This window comes from Aquarana catesbeiana, linkage group LG05, assembly GCF_042186555.1.
Source record: "Aquarana catesbeiana isolate 2022-GZ linkage group LG05, ASM4218655v1, whole genome shotgun sequence".
In the NCBI taxonomy this organism is placed as follows: Eukaryota; Metazoa; Chordata; class Amphibia; order Anura; family Ranidae; genus Aquarana; species Aquarana catesbeiana.
This window is the reverse complement of record NC_133328.1, coordinates 10,828,144-10,845,396: the sequence shown is the minus strand read 5'-3', so window position 1 is coordinate 10,845,396 and position 17,253 is coordinate 10,828,144. Positions and strand designations below refer to the sequence as shown.

General features: G+C 48.2%; 3 non-coding genes across 3 annotated transcripts; all 3 read right to left on the bottom strand.

The window, feature by feature from the left end:
- Window positions 1-436: 436 nt before the first annotated feature.
- Window positions 437-555, bottom strand: LOC141146310 (5S ribosomal RNA). Its single transcript, XR_012244863.1, has one exon. It is a non-coding gene; the product is annotated as a 5S ribosomal RNA (ribosomal RNA).
- A 1,842-nt stretch (window positions 556-2,397) lies between these two features.
- LOC141146566 (5S ribosomal RNA) lies at window positions 2,398-2,516 on the bottom strand. Its single transcript, XR_012244959.1, has one exon. It is a non-coding gene; the product is annotated as a 5S ribosomal RNA (ribosomal RNA).
- Window positions 2,517-4,398: 1,882 nt separating this feature from the next.
- On the bottom strand, window positions 4,399-4,517 carry LOC141146272 (5S ribosomal RNA). The gene has a single exon (XR_012244823.1). It is a non-coding gene; the product is annotated as a 5S ribosomal RNA (ribosomal RNA).
- Between the last annotated feature and the right edge of the window lie 12,736 nt (window positions 4,518-17,253).

Sequence of the window (17,253 nt, the reverse complement as noted above, 5' to 3'; positions counted from 1 at the left end):
CGCGTGCGAGCTTCCCCCAGCCTGGGGAGCGCGGCAGAATGTGTTGGCGCAAGGGCGACTAAAGAGGAGGAGTGATAGCACCAAAACGGCTGAGGAGAGCGCTGGAAAAGGGCTGGGCCGTGGAGCCTAAGCGGGATGTAGGATGGGGGCTAGCTAGGTGGGGGTTGCGTCCGGCCGTTGCTTTGCTGTCTACAGGGACTGGATGCGTGGCAAGCTCCTGAGGTAGGGAGGGAGGGAGGGAGAGAGAGAAAGAAGAAAGAAAGTGTATTTTTGAAAGAAGGGGTGAGGAAAGGGAGGAGGGCGAAGAAAAAGTGGGGGCTGGACTGGTGATTTTGTAGGAGCTAGGTGTGCAGGAGGGCTTGCAGAGCGCGTTTTGTTAAAAGAGAATGTAAAAAGAGGCATAGAGGAGAGTGACCCCTGCTGGAAGAAAAGCAAAAGCCTACAGCACCTGGTATTCCCAGGCGGTCTCCCATCCAAGTACTAAACAGGCCCGACCCTGCTTAGCTTCCGAGATCAGACAAGAGCGGGCGCATTCAGGGTGGTGTGGCCATAGGCAAAGCTCATGGTCTCTTTCAAGCCTCTTGTACTTGTCACCGGCAGCCTGGCTCCGCCTTTCCTTGACTTTGCTACAATCAGCAGTGCCTTTTGACAAGCAACGCAGCACACCCCACCTTGTCGTCTCTCCTCTCTCTCGCTCGCTCGCTCTCTTCAACCCCCCTGCCTCTTGCTGCCTCTTTAACCTCTTCCTGCCTGCACCTTCTCACACACATACTCAGCCTGGCTTCAAAGGCTCCTTTCTGGCTTCCCCTGGCCTGACTTTTAACCTTTTCCCTGACAAGGCTTTGCACCAAAGGAAGAGGAGCAGCAGGGCGCATGTAGCGCGGGGCCTCATGCCTGCACTTGTTAACGCCTTGGCTTTCATACCAGGTGGCCAGCCCATGGATCTCCGGAACCTGGCTTCCGTTCCGCTAGCTACTGGAAGCCGACCGCTGCGGAGGGAGCCAGTACATCCACCCCCCCTGGCTACCAGAGGACCTCTGACCTAGGGTTGCCACCTCATCCCTTTAAACCCGAGCACATATTAATTACGCAGCTTCTGAGGCTGATTAAGGTGGTAATTAAACTCACCTGTTGCCCTTATCTGCCTTAAATTAGCCTTCAGAACCTGTGCAATTCCTATGTGTTCGGGTTTAAAGGGATGGGGTTGCAACTCTACAATCACCTATCGCAGGCGCCATGCCTCACCACTGGCTGCAGTCAAGCAACTGCTTGACTTGCCCAGTAGGTAGACCTTTTCTTGTAGCATTGCTTCATACCTCACACGTGCCATACTCACCCAAGTTCTTTTCAATAGGCCTGGAGACCAACATACATGATGGACCCCTTTCAATGACTTCAGAGGAGGCTTAGAACACTTGACGCAACTTTTCGGAGAAGTCTTGGGCATTACAGTTCAACATGAACAATGGTCATATCCTGACCCAAACTGCCACTGATCGGCTGCCCAGGACTACCTCTACAAGGTAGTAGTTCATGTTGGTCTTTGAGTTGCCATCTCATCCCTTTATATCCGAACACCTATTAATTACACAGATTCTGTGGCTGATTAAGGTGGTAATTAAACTCACTTGTTGCCTTATCTGCATTTAATTAGCCTCAGAACCCGTGTAATTCATATGTGTTTGGGTTTAAAGGGATGAGGTGGCAACCCTAGTAGGCCTCCTGCAAGCGCTGCCTGATCCCCCGAAACCCAGCCTTCCCCTATCTTTATATGACCGGCGGGTAGGCTGGATCCAAAAAAACCCGGCAGCGCACGCATTAACTCTTTCCCTCCCAGCCTGGGGCAGCCGCTAACTAAAACCACGCTCCTGTAGGCAACCTGCTGCCTACACCCTAGCCGCTTCAGGGCGCAGGTTTCACGACCCGTCAGGCTCTATGACTTCTCGCTGGCTTCGGCAGTCCACGTGCGTGCTTCCCCCAGCCTGGGGAGCGCGGCAGAATGTGTTGGCGCAAGGGCGACTAAAGAGCAGGAGTGATAGCACCAAAACGGCTCGGGAGAGCGCTGGAAAAGGGCTGGGCCGTGGAGCCTAAGCGGGATGTAGGATGGGGGCTAGCTAGGTGGGGGTTGCGTCCGGCCGTTGCTTTGCTGTCTACAGGGACTGGATGCGTGGCAAGCTCCTGAGGTAGGGAGGGAGGTCGAGAGAGAGAGAAAGAAGAAAGAAAGTGTATTTTTGAAAGAAGGGGTGAGGAAAGGGAGGAGGGCGAAGAAAAAGTGGGGGCTGGACTGGTGATTTTGTAGGAGCTAGGTGTGCAGGAGGGCTTGCAGAGCGCGTTTTGTTAAAAGAGAATGTAAAAAGAGGCATAGAGGAGAGTGACCCCTGCTGGAAGAAAAGCAAAAGCCTACAGCACCTGGTATTCCCAGGCGGTCTCCCATCCAAGTACTAACCAGGCCCGACCCTGCTTAGCTTCCGAGATCAGATGAGAGCGGGCGCATTCAGGGTGGTGTGGCCGTAGGCAAAGCTCATGGTCTCTTTCAAGCCTCTTGTACTTGTCACCGGCAGCCTGGCTCCGCCTTTCCTTGACTTTACTACAATCAGCTGTGCCTTTTGACAAGCAACGCAGCACCTCACCCACCTTGTCGTCTCTCCTCTCTCTCTTTCTCTCTCTGGCTTGTTCGCTCGCTCGCTCTCTTCAACCCCCCCGCCTCTTGCTGCTTTTGCTCCCTCTTTAACCTCTTCCTGCCTGCACCTTCCCCACACACATACTCAGCCTGGCTTCAAAGGCTCCTTTCTGACTTCCCCTGGCCTGACTTTTAACCTTTTCCCTGACAAGGCTTTGCACCAAAGGAAGAGGAGCAGCAGGGCGCATGTAGCGCGGGGCCTCATGCCTGCACTTGTTAACGCCTTGGCTTTCATACCAGGTGGCCAGCCCATGGATCTCCGGAACCTGGCTTCCGTTTCGCTAGCTACTGGAAGCCGACCGCTGCGGAGGGAGCCAGTACATCCACCCCCCCTGGCTACCAGAGGACTTCTGACCTAGGGTTGCCACCTCATCCCTTTAAACCCGAGCACATATTAATTACGCAGCTTCTGAGGCTGATTAACGTGGTAATTAAACTCACCTGTTGCCCTTATCTGCCTTAAATTAGCCTTCAGAACCTGTGTAATTCCTATGTGTTCGGGTTTAAAGGGATGGGGTTGCAACTCTACAATCACCTATCGCAGGCGCCATGCCTCACCACTGGCTGCAGTCAAGCAACTGCTTGACTTGCCCAGTAGGTAGACCTTTTCTTGTAGCGTTGCTTCATACCTCACATGTGCCATACTCACCCAAGTTCTTTTCAATAGGCCTGGAGACCAACATGCATGATGGACCCCTTTCAATGACTTCAGAGGAGGCTTAGAACACTTGACGCAACTTTTCGGAGAAGTCTTGGGCATTACAGTTCAACATGAACAATGGTCATATCCTGACCCAAACTGCCACTGATCGGCTGCCCAGGACTACCTCTACAAGGTAGTAGTTCATGTTGGTCTTTGAGTTGCCATCTCATCCCTTTATATCCGAACACCTATTAATTACACAGATTCTGTGGCTGATTAAGGTGGTAATTAAACTCACTTGTTGCCTTATCTGCATTTAATTAGCCTCAGAACCCGTGTAATTCATATGTGTTTGGGTTTAAAGGGATGAGGTGGCAACCCTAGTAGGCCTCCTGCAAGCGCTGCCTGATCCCCCGAAACCCAGCCTTCCCCTATCTTTATATGACCGGCTGGTAGGCTGGATCCAAAAAAACCCGGCAGCGCACGCATTAACTCTTTCCCTCCCAGCCCGGGGCAGCCGCTAACTAAAACCACGCTCCTGTAGGCAACCTGCTGCCTACACCCTAGCCGCTTCAGGGCGCAGGTTTCACGACCCGTCAGGCTCTGTGGCTTCTCGCTGGCTTCGGCAGTCCACGTGCGTGCTTCCCCCAGCCTGGGGAGCGCGGCAGAATGTGTTGGCGCAAGGGCGACTAAAGAGCAGGAGTGATAGCACCAAAACAGCTCAGGAGAGCGCTGGAAAAGGGCTGGGCCGTGGAGCCTAAGCGGGATGTAGGATGGGGGCTAGCTAGGTGGGGGTTGCGTCCGGCCGTTGCTTTTCTGTCTACAGGGACTGGATGCGTGGCAAGCTCCTGAGGTAGGGAGGGAGGGAGGGAGGGAGGGAGAGAGAGAAAGAAGAAAGAAAGTGTATTTTTGAAAGAAGGGGTGAGGAAAGGGAGGAGGGTGAAGAAAAAGTGGGGGCTGGACTGGTGATTTTGTAGGAGCTAGGTGTGCAGGAGGGCTTGCAGAGCGGGTTTTGTTAAAAGAGAATGTAAAAAGAGGCATAGAGGAGAGTGACCCCTGCTGGAAGAAAAGCAAAAGCCTACAGCACCTGGTATTCCCAGGCGGTCTCCCATCCAAGTACTAACCAGGCCCGACCCTGCTTAGCTTCCGAGATCAGACGAGAGCGGGCGCATTCAGGGTGGTGTGGCCGTAGGCAAAGCTCATGGTCTCTTTCAAGCCTCTTGTACTTGTCACCGGCAGGCTGGCTCCGCCTTTCCTTGACTTTACTACAATCAGCAGTGCCTTTTGACAAGCAACGCAGCACCCCACCCAACTTGTCGTCTCTCCTCTCTCTCTTTCTCTCTGGCTCGCTCACTCTCTTCAACCCCCCCCCCTGCCTCTTGCTGCTTTTGCTCCCTCTTTAAAGCGGAGTTCCACACAAAAATGGAACTCCCGCTTTTCGGAACCCTTCCCCCCTCCGGTGTCACATTTGGCACCTTTCAGGGGGGAGGGGGGAGCAGATACATGTCTAAGACAGGTATTTGCACCCACTTCCGGCATAGACTCCCATGGGAGTCTATGCCTCTTTCCGTCCCGACCGCGCTGTCTGCTGGGAACATACAGCTCCCAGGAGAGAACGGGGACCACTAAGGACGCGCAGCGCGACATGCGCATGCACAGTAGGGAACCGGGAAGTGAAGCCGCAACGCTTCACTTCCTGATTCCCTCACCTAGGATGGCGGCGGCAGCTTCCGAGAACCGAGCGGGTTCTCGGCGTCCCCTGCCAACATCGCTGGACCCCGGGACAGGTAAGTGGCAATGTATTAAAAGTCAGCAGCTGCAGTATTTGTAGCTGCTGGCTTTTAATATTTTTTTTTTTTTGGCGGTGTGGGTGAATCCCCGCTTTAACCTCTTCCTGCCTGCACCTTCCCCACACACATACTCAGCCTGGCTTCAAAGGCTCCTTTCTGGCTTCCCCTGGCCTGACTTTTAACCTTTTCCCTGACAAGGCTTTGCACCAAAGGAAGAGGAGCAGCAGGGCGCATGTAGCGCGGGGCCTCATACCTGCACTTGTCAATAAAGTGGACCTGTCATGCTTTTTTTCTATTACAAGGGATTTTACATTCTATGTAATAGGAAATAGGAATAAAAATGTTTAAAAAAAATAAATAAAGGGACAGTGTAAAAAAAAAAGAAGAAAAAAAAAAAAGTAAAATGCTCTATCCCTCTGTGCTCGCGTGCAGAAGTAAACGCATACGTAAGTCGCGCCCGCATATGTACACGGTGTTTAAACCACACATGTGAGGTATCGCCGCGATCATTAGAGCGAAAGCAATAATTCTAATAATAGACCTCGTCTGTAACTCATAACTGGGAACCTGTAAAAAATGTTAAAGTATTGCCTTTGGAGATTTTTAAGTACTGTAGTTTGGCGCCATTCCACGGGTGTACGCAATTTTAAAGCGTGACATGTTAGGTATCTATTTACTCTGCGTAATATCATCTTTCACATAATACAAAAAAACTCTCCTAAAAAATATATATATAATGTGTGGGGGTTCTGAGTAATTTGCTAGCAAAAAATACTAATGAATTAAACAAAACATCCAGAAAAGGCCTGGTCAGCAAGTGGCTATAGAAGAGGGATTCATGTGGTCCTTGAAACGTGTTGGATATTGACCTCATCTTCCTTTTGATATGTTAGTTTGGTGTTCCTTTATCTGTTGTACTTTAAGTTTCAGCCAATGTCCCCCCAACATTTGGTGGGCACCTGTGGCCCAAAATCTGCCTAATAACCTGAACTTACAGCGGGGAAAATAATGATTTGATCCCCTGCAGATTGTGTAAGTTTGCCCATCTACAAAGAAATGAAGGGTCTTTCATGTTTATCATAGGTGTATTTTATATGATAGAGACAGAATATCAACCAAAAATCCAGAAAGAAAAACCGCATGATACAAATGTTATAAATTGAGTTGCAGTTCAGTGAGTAAAATAAGTATTTGATCCCCAAGCAAAACAGGACTTAGTACTTGGTGGAGAAACCCTTGTTGGAGATCACAGAGGTCAGACGTTTCTTGTAGTTGGTGACCAGGTTTGCACACATCTCAGGAGGGATTTTGGTCCACTCTTCTTTACAGATCTTCTCTAAATTCTGAAGGTTTTTTGGCTGTCGCTTGGCAACTCGAAGTTTCAGCTCCCTCCATAAATTTTCTTTAGGATTAAGGTCTGGAGACTGGCCATGACCTTAACCACTTAAGGACCGAGCCTCTTTCTGAGATTTGTTGTTTACAAGTTAAAAACAGTTTTTTTTTGTTTTTTTTTTTAATAGAAAATCACTTAGAACCCTGAACTATATACATTTTTTTTCTAACACCCTAAAGAATAAAATGGCGTTCGTTGCAATACTTTCTGTCACACTGTATTTGCGCAGCGGTCTTAGAAGCGCACTTTTTTTTGGAAAAAATACACTTTTTTTGAATTATAAAATAAGACAACAGTAAAGTTAGCCCAATTTTTTTTTATATTGTGAAAGATAATGTTACACCGAGTAAATTGATACCCAGCATGTCATGCTTCAAAATTGCGCCCGCTTGTGGAATGGCGACAAACTTTTACCCTTAAAAATCTCCATAGGCGACGTTTCAAAAATTCTACAGGTTGCATTTTTTGAGTTACAGAGGAGTTCTAGAGCTAGAATTATTGCTCTCGCTCTACCGATCGCGGCGATACCTCACATGTGTGGTTTGAATACCGTTTTCATATGCGGACACTGCTCGCGTATGCGTTCGCTTCTGCGCGCGAGCTCGGCGGGACGGGGCACGTTTATTTTTTTTTTTCTTATTTTTTTTACCTTTTATTTTTTATTTTTACACTGTTCTTTAAAAAAAAAAATGTGTCACTTTTATTCCTATTACAAGGAATATAAACATCCCTTATAGAAAAAAAGACATGACAGGACCTCTTAAATATGAGATCTGGGGGGTCAAAAAGACATCACATCTCATATTTACACTAAAATGCAATACAAAAAAAATGGCCTTCTAAGAGTGGAAGTAACGTTTTGACGTCGCTTCCGCCCTGCAATGGTATGGAGACGGGTGGGGGCCATCTTCTCCTCACTCGTCTCCATACCCAGGAAGGAGAAGGATCCGATCACCTCCGCCGCTACCAATGGCTCCGGTAAGGGTCAGAGGGCACCGGAGAGCGGCGGGAGGGGGGGCACTCTCCTGCCGCCGATAACAGTGATCTTGCGGTGAATCTGCCGCAGAGACCACTATTATCGAAAACCGGACCGCCCGCTGAAGAAGAGGATACTAGGGTTATGGCAGCTAGCTGCTGCCATAACAAAGATATCCCTCTTCAAATTTAGAACATATATTGGCGTGCGACGGTCCGGAAGTGGTTAATGTGCTTCTTCTTAAGCCACTCCTTTGTTGCCTTGGCGGTATGTTTTGGGTCATTGTCACGCTGAAAGACCCATCCATGACCCATCTTCAGTGTTCTGGCTGAGGGAAGAAGGTTCTCCTCCAAGATTTTACAATACATGGCCCCGTCCATTGGCCCCTCAATGCGGCAAAGTCGGTCTGTACCTTTACCAGAGAAACAGCCCCAAAGTATCATGTTTCCACCTCCATGCTTGACTGTAGGGATGTTGTTCTCAGGGTCATAGTCGGCATTTTTCTTCTTCCAAACATGGCGAGTCGAGTTTTTGGTCTCAATTTATAGGTTGGACTTGATGGACTTGTGCCTTTTTTCAACCTCACCTACTATGTAACTATGTAATTTTGGTCTCACCTGACCACAGCGCTTCCTCCCAATCCTTCTCTGAATCATTTAGATGTTCATTGGCATGACTAAATGGGGGACTCTCTGTGTTTGAGGGAAGACAAATGCTGACTATGACCCTAAGAACACCATCCCTACAGTCAAGCATGGAGGTGGAAACATGATGCTTTGGGGCTGCCGACTTTGCCACATTGAGGGGTCCATGGATGGGGCCATGTATTGTAAAATCTTGGATGAGAACCTTCTTCCTTCAGCCAGAACCCTGTAGATGGGTCATGGATAGGTCTTTCAGCATGACAATGACTAAAAATATACCGCCAAGGCAAAAAAGGATATTTTTACAGCTAAAAAACACATCCAATAAAAAAATGTAAAAAAAATGGCAATAAGTGTATATTGATTGGTTTGCGCAAAAGTTAAAGAGTCTACATACTATGGGATACATTTTTTTTTCTACTAGTAACGACTTATAGCGGGACTGCGATATTGCGGCGGACACATTGGACATTGACACTTTTTTGGGGACCAGTGACATCAATACAGTGATCAGTGCTAAAAATATGCACTGTCACTGTACTAATGACACTGTCTGAGAAGGGGTTAACATCAGGGGCGATGTTAGCTAGCTGTTTTTTTTTCTGTAGTGTGGGAGGTGCTTTGGAGGAACATAGGTTCATGCCTTCCTTACTGACAGATCGCCATTCTGCCTGTGTACTGAGTGGTCAGCGGGTGCCAGAAGACATCGAGTCCGCGGGACCCGCTGTGTAGAATTACAGCGGGAGCGAGCTGCCAGTGGCGCACAGTCGCGCCTGATACCCGGAAGTGCAGGATTACGTAGATGTACATTCTGCGCAGCGTTGCCGCCCTGTAGCAGTAGAAACTCCTATAGGGTAGTCAGCGAGTGGTTATAAATAGTGTATTTTATATAGAAAGATCACACCAAAATGAGGGATGAATGAGGAGGAAGGAGGGACAGAGGGACTTTGTTCCAAATCAGGGACAGTCCCTCAAAATCAGGGACATTCCCTCAAAATCAGGGACAATTTGTCGATATCAGGCACAGTCCCTCAAAATCTGGGACAGTCCCTTGAAATCAGGGACAGTCCCTCGAAATCAGGGACAATTTCTCGAAATCAGGGATAGTCCCTCAAAATCCGGGACAGTCCCTCTAAATCAGGGACAATTTCGCGAAATCAGAGTTGGGAGCTATGCTTTTATCAGTAGAAATGTAGCAGTTACATAGTTACATAGTAGGTGAGGTTGAAAAAAGACACAAGTCCATCAAGTCCAACCCATGTGTGTGATTATGTGTCAGTATTACATTGTATATCCCTGTATGTCATTCAGGTGATTATCTAATAGTTTCTTGAAGCTATCGATGCTCCCTGCTGAGACCACCGCCTGTGGAAGGGAATTCCACATCCTTGCCGCTCTTACAGTAAAGAACCCTCTACGTAGTTTAAGGATAAACCTCTTTTCTTCTAATTGTAATGAGTGGCCACGAGTCTTATTAAACTCTCTTCTGCGAAAAAGTTTTATCCCTATTGTGGGGTCACCAGTACAGTATTTGTAAATTGAAATCATATTCCCTCTCAAGCGTCTCTTCTCCAGAGAGAATAAGTTCAGTGCTCGCAACCTTTCCTCATAACTAAGATCCTCCAGACCCTTTATTAGCTTTGTTGCCCTTCTTTGTACTCGCTCCATTTCCAGTACATCCTTCCTGAGGACTGGTGCCCAGAACTGGACAGCATACTCCAGGTGCGGCCGGACCAGAGTCTTGTAGAGCGGGAGAATTATCGGAAGCATTGAACTGATAGGCACTGATAGGTGGCACTGATGGGCGGCACCGATGGACACTGATAGGTGGCACTCATGGGCACAGATAGACGACACTTATGTGCATGGATAGGCTGCACAGATAGGCAGCACTGATGGGCTGCACCAATGGGCACTGATGGGCGGCACTGATGGGCACTGATAGGTGGCACTCATGGGCACAGATAGACAACACTTATGTGCACAGATAGGCAGCACTGATGGGCCGCACTGATGAGCACTGATGAGCAGGCACTGGAAGGTAGCACTGACTGACAGCACTGATTGGCAACACTGATTGGGGCACTGATGAGCACTGATGGGCGGCACTGATGGGGGGCACTGATGAGCACTGATGGGCGACACTGATTGAAAGGATTGATTACTGGACAGCCGACCACCTTTTGTTCCTTGGTAGCCCACCGGGACCCTTCAGAATTCTGGAGACCTAATGACACACACACAACAGGCAGCTTTCATGTGCAAAGTGAGTCTGAATTCTTTATTAAGAATGATACTTTTATATGTGAGTTACAACACAAGAGGGGAGGGGTAAGCTTGCTCCTAAGTCTCTAAGGGTTAATCAGGCTTCTACGGAGAAATGTTTTTTAACATGAGCTTAGGCAGCTGAAAAGAATTTACAATTTACTGCCTAAAAAAACTGTGTGCTAAGAAATTTTATGAAATATTTTAAGAGATTAAAAAATATATATATATTGTGCACTGCCTACCACAGGATGGTTGCACCTGGTCAATATGGTTGGCTTTTATTCAGTCTTAAACTGTAGTAAGCCCAGCTTTTGAACTTGTACCTACAAGTAAGCCTATAATAATGCTGACCTGTAGGTACAGTGAATATCTCCTAAACTTGTGTTTAGGAGATTATTCACATGGAAAGCAGCCGGTGATGTCGCCGGTGCATGCGCTCCGAAGGGACGGCGTACCGCTTGGTTGTACTTCTCTTGGGGAGGGGTGCAGTTTGTTCTGCACTTTTGTGACTCATTTTTAGTCGACAGCCAGCTATAGCCCGCTGTCAGCTGACATCGCTCAGCAGGTCCAGGCTGTGGAAAGATCCTAACTTTAAAGTCAGGATTCACTCAGATGCCTGGACCAGCAGCTCGCTCAGCCTCTCAGTGAGCCACAAAGACCCTGATCCAGCCGCTCCTGCCCCCTCCACAGCCTGGCATTCCAGTGAGTGTGGGGGGGGGTAGAGCCAGGGACTGACAGTCACCACTCATTGCTCACTGAAGGCTAAGAACTGAGTGATCAGCGGTCTTTGATCGCTCTGTTGTTGGTCTTAGAAGCAGCTGGGGACAGATGTAACATTGGATCGATGCTCCATCCACGGTAAGTATTATTAAAAAAAAAAAAAAATCTCCTTTAATGAGAAAAAAATCCCCGCTCCCTCCTAAGAACCTTGCCTCCCCAAACAAAGATTCCCACTGTAAAATATCTCCCTCCCTCCAATATCCCCCCAAAAATTAAAGTGATACTAAAGGATCATTTTTTATTTTTTTTAAGTAACAAACCTCCACTGCGCAGCTAGTTTTTCAGTGTGGCCCCTCCATTGTGCAGCTAGTTTTTCAGTGGCCCCCGATCATCCATTTCTGGGGTCCTTCGGTGGCTCTTGCGGCTCCTCCCCGCATTAGATAACCTCCTTGGAGAAACGATTTTCCGAGGGGGTTACCTTGCAGGCGCACTCCCGAGTCCAGCATTTGCGTCCACAGACACGAATGCTGGACTCGGCCCGCCCCCCCCCCCCGTTCATTGGATTTGATTGACAGCAGTGGGAGCCGATGGCTGTGCTGCTATCAATCTATCCAATCAAGAGCCTGGAACCCGCGGAGAGAGGGATGGAGGGGACGCGCCACCAGAAATTCGGGGCTCAGGTAAGTAAATCGGGGGGGCTAGGGGGCCCGTGACTGCAAGGAGTTTTTTCACCTTAATGCATAGGATGCATTAAGGTGAAAAAACACGAGCCTTTACAAACCCCTTTAAACCCTTTGTCTCTAAACCGACTCCCCAAAGCAAAAATATCTCCCGCAGTCAACACCCTTGCCCCCAGCAGAGATTCCTAATTATGAAGAAAATCTCCCTTCATCCAATCAAACTCCCCTCCCAGAAGCAAATCCCTGCCATTAACCACCGCCTGTAAACTTCTCTACAGGAAACTCCCCCCTTCTCCAAAAACAAACCCACCCCCTTTCCTTAACCCCCTCCCCACCAAAAGAAACTCCCCCAGGCTGGGATTCTCACTTCCTCATTCCCAGAACAGAAAATTGATGCCTCCCCACTTACCAGACCTCAGAATCAGCACGGCACAGAAGCAGGAAAACTTCTGCATCCCCAGTCTCCCTTCGGCTATGTCGAGGAGGAGTCTAGGAGTTCCCTCAACTGTGCACTTTCAATTGCCGGCATTTGAGACCTCCCAGTAATTTCATGCTTTTCAGGGGGACCCCTTATTAAACTGAGGGGGTTGGGAACAATAGAAGGGGGGCCGGCTGCTGCACTCCGAAACTCTGATTGCTTCTACTGTGCTGATTCTGTGGCTAAACAGCAGGAACACTGTCTGGGCATTTTGCCAGGATGCTCTGGGGGGGGTTTGAACACCCCTGACCCCCCTTATCTACGCCCCTGGTGGAGCTTTGGGGTTCATGGTTCTGCAACAAGAAGATCCGTTTTAATTGCGATAATATGTCTGTCGTGCAGGCAATTAATAGCGTGTCAGTGTCATCGCCACGGTTTGTGCGTTTGTTGAGGCATTTGGTGTTGGCTTGTTTGCGTTGCAATGCTTTTGTATATGCTCTTCATGTCCTGGGGTGCACTAATTCCTTGGCCGATGCTCTTTCTCGGTTTCAGTGGGACAAGTTTCGATTGTTGGCTCCGGGAGCGGCGCAACTGGGAGTTCCTTGTCCGGCACAGCTGTGGCAGATTGCCTTAGAGTTACTGCGATGCTGATTCGGCGGTGAGTGAGGCTACCTGGTCGGTGTATTCAAAAACCTGGGGGGAGTGGTTCGGTCTGCTTCATGGTGTGGGAGGGATGGTAGCTGAATGTGATGAGGGGTTCTTGGTGTTGTATTTCATAGGTAGGAATGTGGAGACTGTAGTTTCGGTATTGAATAGGAAGCTGGCAGGGTTGGCTTTTTTGTTCAAGTATTTGGGTCGCAGGGATTTTTTGGTGTGGCAAGCAGTAAAGGGTTACTGCAGGGGGCGTCGGCCAGTGGATGGTCACCGTCCCGTATCATTTGACTTGTTAGGTTCATTGTTCCAGGTGCTGTCGGAAGTGTGCTTGTCAGCACATGAGGCCCTTTTGCTTCAGACAGTTTTTCATTGGCATTTTTTGGTGCGTTGCGTATTGGGGAATTGGTTTCTTCTTCCAGAGGGGGGTCTGATGGCTTGCAGTCGGCTAACATGCAATGCAGCAGTAGTTCAGTGTTTTTTTGGATACGAAGATCCAAGACCGGCCAAGTCGGGCAGGGGGTTTGAGTGGAATTGTTTGGCATTACCGGGTTGCTGGCTTGTGTGGTGCATTTTGTTTCATGCTTTTTGGAGTTGCGCCCTGGCAGGGTTGGACCCCTGCTATTGCATGCGAATGGTTCAGCTTTGTCGCAGTATCAATTCACGGCAGTGTTCAGGAGGTGTTTGGGGGTGTTGGGTCTTTGTCTGTCAGACTTTGGTTCTCATTCTTTTCGCATTGGGGCCGCAATGGAAGCGGAGCGCTGGGGTTTGAGTAAGGGGGCATTGCGGCGAACTGGTAGGTAGGAATCCCGGCGTTATCGCCTGTATGTTCGTTCTCGGTTGTTATGAGTAAGTTTATTTATGTAGGGTTTGTAACTGTATGATGTCCTGTCTGTTCCTTCTGTTTTCTTAGGGGGGAGGCTGGCTTGGTGTTCTTGCTTCTATGTGTGTGGTTGTTTTTTCTTTACAGAGATGGGCTCCTGCTTTATCTGGATATTGGGCCACTCCTATGTCCACTGGGGAGCGAGAAGAGCTGATGTTCGGCCTGACGGATGTCAATTGGGCATTCCCAGGGAGGAGCCAGTGGTCCACTGGATCGGGATGCCCGGTCTATTGTGGAACAGAGTAGTTCCTGAGTTTGAGCGCTATGCTCGGCTGGATAGAGCCCCCGATGTGTTAGTGGTGCATGCTGGGGGGAATGATTTAGGGCGGCGGCACATGAGGGAGCTCATACGGGATGTTAAATTTGACTTCCTGCGGCTTCAAATAGATTACCCGGACTTGTTGATAGTGTGGTCTGGCATGGTGGCTCGTACGCAATGGAGGTGGGCTAGGTTGGTGGCAGGCATCAAAAAGGCAAGGGTTAAGGCAAATCCAGAGGTGGCGAGATTCCTAATGCGCAATGGGGGTTTGGCGGTGCGACACCACGAGTTGGAGGTTGAACCTTGGAGATATTTACTTGGCGACGGTGTTCATTTGAATGCCGTTGTTATCGACATGTGGTGTCTTGGTTTGGAGGAGGGTATCTAGAGGGCTCTGAGGGTGTGGAGGTCTGCTCAAACCTAAGGTGTCAGGTTTGAGTGGTGGTGGCGGGGTGCAAGGTCCTTTTAGGTCATATGGGCACATCAAAAAGGTATGGTGTAGGGACCCGTCTGAGGTACGGCTCCAAGACGGTATATGGGTACCTGCTAGTTGTCTCCGATTCGGTGGTTTCGTGACTGGAGGCCTGAGAAGTGACTAGCAGGTACAGTTCTGGTTTATGCCTATTGGGACCTTGTGCTCCATTTTAGTGAATAAACTGGATGTTATGTTTGAAAAGGTTATTGTGTTAATTATTATGGTCATTTATTTGAGATCTACAGTGGGGATGGAAAGCATTCAGACCCCTTAAATTTTCACTCTTTGTTATATTGCAGCCATTTGCTAAAATCATTTAATTCTTCCTCATTAATGTACACACAGCACCCCATATTGACAGAAAAATACAGAATTGTTGACATTTTTGCAGATTTATTAAAAAAGAAAAACTGACATATCACATGGTCCTAAGTATTTCATGTGTCTTGCACTGAGGAGAGGCTTCCGTCGGGCCACTCTGCCATAAAGTCCTGACTGGTGGAGGGCTGCAGTGATGGTTGACTTTCTACAACTTTTTCCCATCTCCCGACTGCATCTCTGGAGCTCAGCCACAGTGATCTTTGGGTTCTTCTTTACCTCTCTCACCAAGGCTCTTCTCCCCCGATAGCTCAGTTTGGCCGGACGGCCAACTCTAGGAAGGGTTCTGGTCGTCCCAAATGTCTTCCATTTAAGGATTATGGAGAACCTTAAGTGCAGCAGAATTTTTTTGTAACCTTGGCCAGATCTGTGCCTTGCCACAATTCTGTCTCTGAGCTCTTCAGGCAGTTCCTTTGACCTCATGATTCTCATTTGCTCTGACATGCACTGTGAGCTGTAAGGTCTTATATAGACAGGTGTGTGGCTTTCCTAATCAAGTCCAATCAGTATAATCAAACACAGCTGGACTCAAATGAAGGTGTAGAACCATCTCAAGGATGATCAGAAGAAATGGACAGCACCTGAGTTATATATATATGAGTGTCACAGCAAAGGGTCTGAATACTTAGGACCATGTGATATTTCAGTTTTTCTTTTTTAATAAATCTGCAAAAATGTCAACAATTCTGTGTTTTTCTGTCAATATGGGGGGCTGTGTGTACAATATGGGGTGCTGTGTGTACAATATGGGGGGCTGTGTGTACAATATGGGGTGCTGTGTGTACAATATGGGGGGCTGTGTGTACAATATGGGGTGCTGTGTGTACAATATGGGGTGCTGTGTGTACAATATGGGGTGCTGTGTGTACAATATGAGGTGCTGTGTGTACAATATGGGGTGCTGTGTGTACAATATGGGGTGCTGTGTGTACAATATGGGGTGCTGTGTGTACAATATGGGGTGCTGTGTGTACAATATGGGGTGCTGTGTGTACAATATGGGGGGCTGTGTGTACATTAATGAGGAAAAAAAAATGAACTTTAAATGATTTTAGCAAATGGCTGCAATATAACAAAGAGTGAAAAATTTAGGGGGATCTGAATACTTTCCGTCCCTACTGTGTATTTGGTTAATAGAACGGCTGCTATGGCCAATTTACTCCATTTCATTGTTGTGTGGTCATTAGAGGGAAGGGTGGGGTTATTGGTATAGCAGGTACATGCCATAGTTAATACCATAGTCATGATTCGTTCCGCTAGATGACTAGATAACTTTCATCCTGGTATTATGCAAATGTTTCTTTTGTGCTTCATCTGTAGTATTTCAACAGGTAAGAAGAGGGAAAATTCTGAAAGCCGGACTTGGATGTGGGCCCACGGCTATAACATCTACCTTTACTTCCTTCTCAATAACTGAAGTCAACATTAGAGTCACCCACAACCATTTGTAGTTCTTCAGATATTGTATCTTGTTTGTTTCATACCATGGAAACTTGTCTTGTATGAATGTGCCTCAATCTTCACCCCCCTGCAGGCATTTGATATTTACAGCCTTTCCCAACCTCTTAATAGTTTATGCCAAATAAATATTAAATGTGCCAGGGCCAGGACAAAGGGGGTACCAAGTTGATATTCCACCTCCTAGCACAAATCCTCCCCCCCCCCCCCCCCACCCCACACGCATTTCAGCTCCTAGCACAACCCCCCCCCCCACCCTACCAAATGTCCCCTCTTAGAATAAATCCCCCCCCCCCCCCCAATTTCCAGCTCCCTAGCACAAATCCTCTTCCCTCCTAACTTCTCCCACCATCTTCCTTCGCACAACACCACACCTCCCAACATTTTGAGATGGGAATGAGGGACACCTACTAGCAAACGTATGTAGGCATAGGACACACCCCCCTGCCACACCCCCTTAAAGGAGAATTAACCCAAAAAAAAAGGTTAATTCAATCCACAAGGATTTTTTTTACCTCTACTATTCCTTTATATTGGCTTTTGGAATTTATAAATGCAGCAATTTAGAAATTGGATGAAAGGTTTAGCGCTGGGAAACACTTTTTGATAGCTAAAAAGTGCGTTTTATATACAACTATATAGATCAGACCAAAATGGGGGACAAATGAGGAGGAAAGAGGGACAGAGGGACATTGCTCCAAATCAGGGATAGTCCCTCCAAATCAGGGACAGTCCCTCCAAATCGGGGACAGTTGGGAGCTATGCAACACCTCTCCTTCCCTATTCCCCCTCTCCCCAGGGAGGGCCCCAGCATAAATCCTCTCCCTCTGCAAACTTTCCCTCTCTGCACTAATTTTCTTATCCCTCCAATCCCCCCAGACAAATTCCCTCTCCCAAGTCACCTCTCTGCAGCACAAATCATCTCCGCCCCAGAACA